We start from the raw sequence: 8,075 nt of genomic DNA, 5'->3' as shown, positions 1-8,075 counted from the left end.
GCTACCCTAGCACACAGGTGCCTCTGCTGCCCGAGCTGTGAGATCATGCCGCTGCCAGCAGGACACCCGGGCTGGTGCTGGCCTGCCCCTCGCCACAAGCCAAGCAGCAGAGTCCAGCCTCCTGCAGACGGGCTTCGCAGGCAGTCCCTGCTCCCTCAGCCCGGCTCAGGAAGATCCTGCATCGCTGAGGTGCAGCTCCGATGCTGAGACACTGCAGGGAGCATTTCAGGGCAGTATCTCACAATTTACAGTCTAGCCTTATGATGTATTTCCCAGTTTTTTTTCCATTCGCTCCAACTGCATGGTTGGTTGTTTTTCTAACTTTTAAAGGAAATAGCACATAATGCTCCAGCAATGAGACAAGGGTACTTTAGCAACTGTTCTCTTCAAAACCAATGTGCAGTTCTTTTTGGACATTTCAGTGGGGTTTCGCAGGGGGTGAATGGTGGGTGATGGTGTAAAGCTGTCTGACAAGAACAGTGAGTGTCACTGAGGAACAAAAGGCAACTTTGATTTATAACAATTGTGTTTATGTCTGCTCTTTGCCCTTGCCCCAATCAGTCATATGTTCTACAAACTGTACTCTGCCACCATGAGCACTTTGAAAGGCCATCAAAACTTTGAAAAGTTTGCCAACCAGGGTAGTAAGACACTATAAAATTCTATTACTAATAGAAGGATCTTTCTCCTCTATCAGATTCAGTAGCGAAGCTTTCCTTAATAAGATAGGGAAAAGAATTAATCCGTATGTTGATGGATAACTGGCAAGTTATCAGAGCAGTACAGAAATTAAACAAGTCTGTATTTTGTATGTATTACTTTATTTATATCTACCTAATTAAAAGAGTTGTTTTAAGCCAATCCAAATAAAGGAACTGCATTTGCTTCTGGTTTCTGTTAATAAAAATAGAAGACATTTATTTTAAGAACATTATCCTAAATTAGAAGTCATCATCTCCAAAGAATATCTTCCTGATCTTCTACCTTGGTTCAAATGCATGAATCTGTGTCCTGAGCATTGGCCTAAAGAAGGATTTAATTTGTTATATATTTTGTTAACTAATAGTTTTTTGTTAAATATTTAATGTATAGTGAAATAAAATAAATTATAGTATTTTATAAAGTTGAGAGTTAAATACCTGTAAACGTTCCTCACCTGTTGAGTGGTGCACAGAATATTTTAAGAATAGTGAAAAAATGATACTTCTTGAAATAAATTTATTTTCAGTTGGAACAACTGCCCCAAAACTGCAAAAAACTGCATTTGTGATATCTGTTTTAACATTGCAGTCTGAAGAATTTTGCTGAACCCACTTGCATAAAACATATTAAAGGAGATTTTGAGGATGATGCCAAAAATTTCCAGTTAGAAAAATTCTGGTCTTTCATTTACCAGAAAAAAACATTTAATACTTCTCTCTATGCTCTCATTTGTATTGCTCCCTAATCTTTCATCTGAAACTCAAATTTTGTTTTCAGCTGATTCCTGTTAATGAGCAAAAGCAGTAATCATTAAACATGCAAACTTATTTGTGCCCTGAGTTACATTATCTGAATCCTAGTGGATTGGAGTTTTCCAGTACTTCCAATCCGATATGAACTGCATTTTCATTTTAGACTTTGCTTTTGTCCTAATTTTAAAGAGCATCAATGTGGTTTTGCATATCCTGATATATGGGTGAGGTAAACAGATTCAGCCACAAGGGTAATCTTCCTAAGCATATCCTAGAAGAGCAATGTAACTATTAATAAAATGCATATTTGCATTAAGCCCAAACTGAAGTTTATACTGACAGAAAATTCCTACTGAAATATGTGAATTTTGACAGAGTAAGTTCTCCAAACTTGGATCTCAGTTTATATAAGTTTTGATAGTTTATGATGATCAACTTTACACAAGCAACTCACAGAAATGCAAGTAACAGAGCATCTTTGTAGGCAGGAGAAAATACATCTTTCTGTATTGTATCTGTTTTCGTTTTGTTTAATTGCTTGATGAAATTAATGTTACACTATTGCAGGAACAAAGCACATCCTCATTAAAAGAATAGCTGGGAGGATGTTTTGGATGCTGTAATTAGCTTCTTTGAAATATTTATGTTCTTCCTAATGTTGCTTGAATAATGTTAATTATGGCTAGTGGAAAGGAAATCAAACAGCTGAGTATGTGAAACCATCATCTCCATCTTCAGAAAAGTCAAGGTCAGGCAGCACGTCACTGAATCCACTGCCTTTCTGTGCATGTGCACACGCAGCCTGTGAAGAGGTCTATCCATACTGTTTTCTCTGTGACTTTGATTTAATAAAAATGATGAGAAACCATTCCACCCATGTCTGAACTTAAACATTAAGATAGTTTTTATCCATAATGCACTTCCTTCACCAAAATATTTCCAATTTTATTAGTGCAGAGTGCTTGAGCTGGGTCATTGTAAGCAAGCATACCAGTGTCTCTCACAACTTCAAACGGGTACATAAACACTTTTCGCCCTTCCATGCAATGAACAAGTTGCAAATATGGATATTATTCTTACCTGTTTATGTTTTAGAGAACTAAGCTTAGTGGAGGCAAGTCTCAAACATCAATTAATCCATACTCAGGTATCGCACTTCTTTAAGGTATTGTCTTCATATATGACTGACTAATAATGCAGATATATTTCCCTACAAATAGGAAACAATGAATAAAAACCAAGCCATTTAAGGCATGATAGACCCTATGTTTTTTTCAGGATATTCTTATTTTATTCAAAATAAATCCTCAACTCTTCCTCTATGAACACATAAAATTTAAATGATCTCAAGAGCCTCTAATGAACGATTGAGGAGAACTTTTCTGAACTACTTTGGAACTCTGGCTGGAAATGATCCCTGAAACAAACTAATGTCACCTGGGAATAGTTTACACTGTTTTATTCACAATATATACATAAATCCAGCTAGGAGGAAGGCTTCCTGGAAATTTTGCTTATGGAACTCTGATATATTTTGGCAAAAGTTGTGTGCTCCCATTGGCTCCAGAGAATATTATAATTCCTAGGCTGAGTTTGATATAATGTCTAAGCTCTGACATTTCTCTGAAAAAAAAAGATAAGATGAAGAGGTGTAAACACTGTTCAGTATTCCCCTTTATTTTTTCAACTTAGCTGAGAATATTATTCTCAGAATCATCACAGGGTTTCCCCCAGCTTGCTAGTGAGGTATAGCTAATGCCAGCTACATCAAGTTTCTCTGCATAGATGCAGCATGTAAACATTTTCTTGGTACTTTGGAAATAGACATAAGGAGATATACATACATAAGGAAATAATTTATCACCATGAGAAAAGTGCCTGCAAGATTCTTAGGTTAGGACCATCCTTTCACTATACATGTGTATCAAGTACAGCATAGTAGCATCCTCATCTTTAGTTACTGTTTTTTTTACTTCACCACACTATTAATTTTTAATATTTCTTTAGGTTATATAATGTACATGGCATAGATTGGAAGAATATAGTAGTAAACAACTTTAAACCGATTCATTCTTATTTTGTTCAAAAAACCAAAAAGCCTAACTAACTCCAGAAATCCTGAGCTTTCTGAGAAGCTATAGCTTTTCTGTATCTGCTCTAGGCTATGAACCCTATAACTGGCTAAACTAGTAGAGCTGCTAGATTAACGCCTTATGGAAGTTCTTATATTTTAGAAGACAAAAGACACACTTTCTCTGTTTAATTAGCTGACACTTTGGCATCGTCATGAATATGCATGCAGCTATATACGTCACTACTTACAGCATGTGAGTGGTAAAAATGACTTCTCAGAACAAACCGTCCAAATGAAAGCTACATGAACTGCAGGCTGTTTTCCCCTCATTAAAAATCAGTCTGCTTTTATCGTGTGGTGGGTTACATGGGTTCCTCCTGGACAAATAAGAGATTTTTTTCCTTATGAAAAATGCTACTTAGGGTGAAGAAACATTTACAAATGCTGAATAAGACAGACTATTCCAACTACGACCATGAATGACAGTTCTCCCTGTACCAGGAAATAAAACTGGGCCATCTGCACCATTGTTGCACTCCACAGCTCACGTGACAGCCCTGGAGTTAGTACGATCATTATTTGTTATTCTAATTGTGGGAGGAAGCCAATAAAGGCTATGAAAAGAACACAGACTTGAAGGTATCAGGTTTCATACAAATATTCAGTTTAAAAAGAATTCCTGCCTCGAAGATCTTACAATTTAGTTTGAGTTAGGACCACAGAACTATATTTTTACAGAAATATGCAATTATATAACTAATTCTCCTTTAAAGAAAGTGTTTTATTATTGTGAGTATTATTTTTAAATAAGTAATGTAGGGGAACATAATTCTACTGGACACTGTTGGCTGGATTTGGAATAACAGTTAAAACTTTCTATTCTTAAAGCTGTGGCAAAATTGATTATTCTGGTACAAAAACAAATATATTTTGACATGAGCGTTAAGAAAATAAAGGAAAAGCAGATATTGTTGACTTTGGCCCTTGATAAAACGAAACAAAAACAATAAAAGGCAGATGGAAAAAGGCACATCATTTGGAAAGAAATTTTATTTTCAGACTTCTAGAGATCTTTTATATGAACAACGGAGTAAAAGTGCAAAAAATGGCTTACTAGTTTCTTTTATGTGAACATAATACGCCTATGTGTATGTGTAAGTAATAGACATACACATACACACACTGTAAGAAATCATTCAACAGAGGTTTTATGCTCTCATACCTTCTACTTATTTTCTTGCAATTTAATAAGGTCAACAGAAGCCTAGCCAGGTTTAATATATTTTCCAAAGAAAGTAGGATACTTTTATAATTATTTCATTGTTTCCCTTTCATCACATTAAATATGATGAGAGTTGTGCATAAATTTCTCATAGAAAATTTCTACATACTTACAGGAATCACGATGAAAGAGAAACAATGCCAGTAACATATCATCCAGAAGTTTACTTTTATATCTCCTGGTTGCTATGCCTATATGTCACAGCGAAAGAATTATCATTAGAAAGCACACACTCAGACAAGTAAGAGTGATACAACGCATCAGCCTCCAGCTTCTTCAGTCAGCTCTAAATTGAGAGTCCATTTTAGCAAGTTCAAGTCTACCTCTGGCTTTATGGCTCAGATGCGTAACCACCTCACAAAAATCAGATCTGGCTGACTGTGCTCCGCCAGCGGACATTGCACACATCCTGTAATTCTTAAGTCATCCTTCTATCTATGTAACTAAATGGGAGAAAGGTACTGCTGCTCGGTTTCTTGAAAACCAACCCCAGGATGGGCAGAAGCACTGGAAGAGGCTCATCATGGATTAGTCAAGCCTGCAGGCAGTAGTCTTCCAGCTGAATCTTCGCCCAAGCAGAAGACTGGATGGGAGGTTACAAACAGCACTATACTATCACCCAAAAGTCAAAACTGCAAAGTGTAACAGATGCTAAAAAATACTGTTAGGACACATGCCATTAAACCTGCATTTTCAAGAACTCCGTACCTTCTAGACTTCTGAGTTTGTTCACTGAAGTGAGAGAAATTCTACAGTTTAAAGCCCAGTGTGACTGTGGACTGGGCACTGAGGAGCCAATATAAGCAGAACCTGCTAACTGGCAAAGCTAGGGAATGAAGCAGAATAAAAGCAGAAAAATGCATTATAATAGCTTAAAAAATACAAAAATGACAGCCAGGAGAAAGGCATGTTTTTCTGTGTTTTTTAAAGTACTGTCATGCTATGAAGGTTTGATAGTAACAACTGAGACAGTAACGTAATAAAAATGTGTATTTACTCAAGCAAACCCTCGGATTAGCAACACCCATTAAAATACTGCGATCACTAACTTCGAAAGGATAACCCCAAACCGTCGGCTACTGCGCTAGTAATTGGAAGGACTGCTTATCCCAGCTTGAAAGCTAGCTTGTTCACTCTCTTAGTGAGAGGACTCTCAGCCTCGAGGAGTTACCTTAACCCAGCGTCGCGGGAAAAGGGGAGCGGGGGCAATACTCATGGTCCAGATGGAGAGGATGGTCAGGTCGCGTTCCCGTTCCTTGCTCAAACTCTCCTAGCTTCCAAGTTTCTTTTTGTATGGCTGGGGCTCTGGGCAAACACTGCTTTTGCTGACCTCTGCGAGTTTCACAGTCACAGGACTGTGTGTTTTTCTGCTTGGAAAGTCCCTGCTAGGGAGGCAAGACCACAACACCTCCGTATGGCTTCCTCCCTCCCTGGGATCCGTGCAGTTTCTATTCCCAGCCTTATCAGGTGGCAGACTTCTTTAGTCCTGTTAACTCTTCACTTGCTCATCAAGTACACTTGGAAATTTAAGACAAAAAAGTATTAGCTGTCAGGAAGAGCATGATGATATCATATCCTTTGGGGAAAAATCAAACCAGTGTACACCAACGAGATTTTTCTACCTAAATTCTTTGACTTCTGATTTCATATTGCTGTCTTCTCAAAGAACTCCGCAAATGTACACATAATCTATGTAAGAAAATGACTTTATTGGTGACATGAGATTCGTAAAAAGTTAAAACAGTAAGGAGGACTGCAGAAAGAAGGCATGTCAGAAGGACTCTAATCAAAATACAAAGCTGGAAGCTCCAAGAAAAAGCAACAAAATAATTCAGACACTGCATGCTTAAAATTACAAACATAATTCTGTTTTAGATGGGCTGTGAACTGATAGGAACTTATCAAAAGAAATGCTATCAGTTTAAAGCACAAAAGCAGCTAAAAGGAAAACAGGATAATCTGGGTATAAATAAGGCTATAAGACATATTAGGTCTAATTGTTTCTCTTCTTCCTCCAAAAGCCACACGAAATTCTCAGAGATTACTAGATAGCAGGCTGCACGGGGGTTAAACGGACAGGAGCTTACTTCTCCCTCCAGAGGACTGTTCACTGCTCCTGCATATACTGGCACAATGAGGAGATTTTAAGATTATTTGCAAGTTTGCCCTGGGCTGAGCACAGTTTTACAGAATAGCATGATGCAGTGTTTCCCATGTGAAAAGTGAATGCAAAACATGCCCGACAAAAAATGAAAGTCTATGCAATTTTTCTGCAGTAAGAAAACTGGGACAGAAAATAACTGATTTTTTGAATTGGGCCCAAACCTACTATTAAATTATTGTACTACAGTTATACATTCTACAGATACCAGCTTTAAAAATTACCTACCTTTGAGATAAATCCTCAGTGTTGTTTCTCTGAGTGACAACCACACATAAAAAGGCCTAAAAATTTCAGTCAGAAAAGTTCAAACTAACATATGCAGTCTGAAATCTATTTACACTCCCTAAGGAACTGAAAGTCTCCTTATGATGACTTTTGACATGACATTTTTTAAGGTCAAAACAAAGCAAAGTTTGTCTGAGTTTGAATCACTATGTAAGCTAACAGGAAGTTTGAAAACAGAGGTTAAAATAGTAACAGCACTCAGTGACATGTGATCATGTTTCTTTTGTCCTTTGCAGGCAATCTTGTAATAACATTCAGAACACCGGCAGCCATCACACCCCTGGGAGAGACCATGAGTAGATGCTCCTGAGCTTTGCTCTTGCTGTGCTTGTTTCTGCTCATGGCAGATTTTTACTGACAGATCAGCTGAATCTCATTACTTCAAGGAGTCATGCTTCAGGGAGTGAACACCTGGAAATGCCATGACCTTTCCATGACAAGAAAAAAATGTCACCAAAGAAAAGACAACAGAAGAAAGAGACTGAGGATTACAATTAATGAAAATATGTTTATTTTACTTTAATACAGTAATAGAGTTTTTAATGGAAATAAAATTTACACCTGAACAATTACATTTTTAAGAAGATAGACGCAGAATGCACCAGTTTATCAACTGGTCAGTCCATGGGGAAAGAACTACTGCTCCGTTACTCTGGTTTGACATTGGTGAAATACTGAAACAATGAAGCTACTCTGTCTTGAAACTGATACAGTAGATGATGAGGCCCAGTCAGTTGTCAACATATTTAGGGTCTGTTTTAGAAATTTTTAAGTTAAAGCTACCTCTTCAGTGTATGTCAGGGTTGGAGAACTAAC

The 8,075-nt window shown here is 37.4% G+C and overlaps 1 long non-coding RNA gene across 1 annotated transcript; it reads right to left on the bottom strand.

Annotated features, from left to right (window-relative positions):
- Window positions 1-2,575: 2,575 nt before the first annotated feature.
- Window positions 2,576-6,256, bottom strand: LOC106490125 (uncharacterized). The gene is made up of 3 exons (XR_001293544.2): window positions 5,982-6,256; window positions 3,777-3,905; window positions 2,576-2,664 (listed from the first exon to the last, which is right to left on the bottom strand). It is a non-coding gene; the product is annotated as an uncharacterized lncRNA (long non-coding RNA).
- Between the last annotated feature and the right edge of the window lie 1,819 nt (window positions 6,257-8,075).

Source organism: Apteryx mantelli, chromosome 5 (genome assembly GCF_036417845.1).
Source record: "Apteryx mantelli isolate bAptMan1 chromosome 5, bAptMan1.hap1, whole genome shotgun sequence".
Lineage (NCBI taxonomy): Eukaryota > Metazoa > Chordata > Aves > Apterygiformes > Apterygidae > Apteryx > Apteryx mantelli.
Note: the sequence above shows the minus strand (reverse complement) of the source record. Positions and strands in the feature narration are given on the sequence as shown.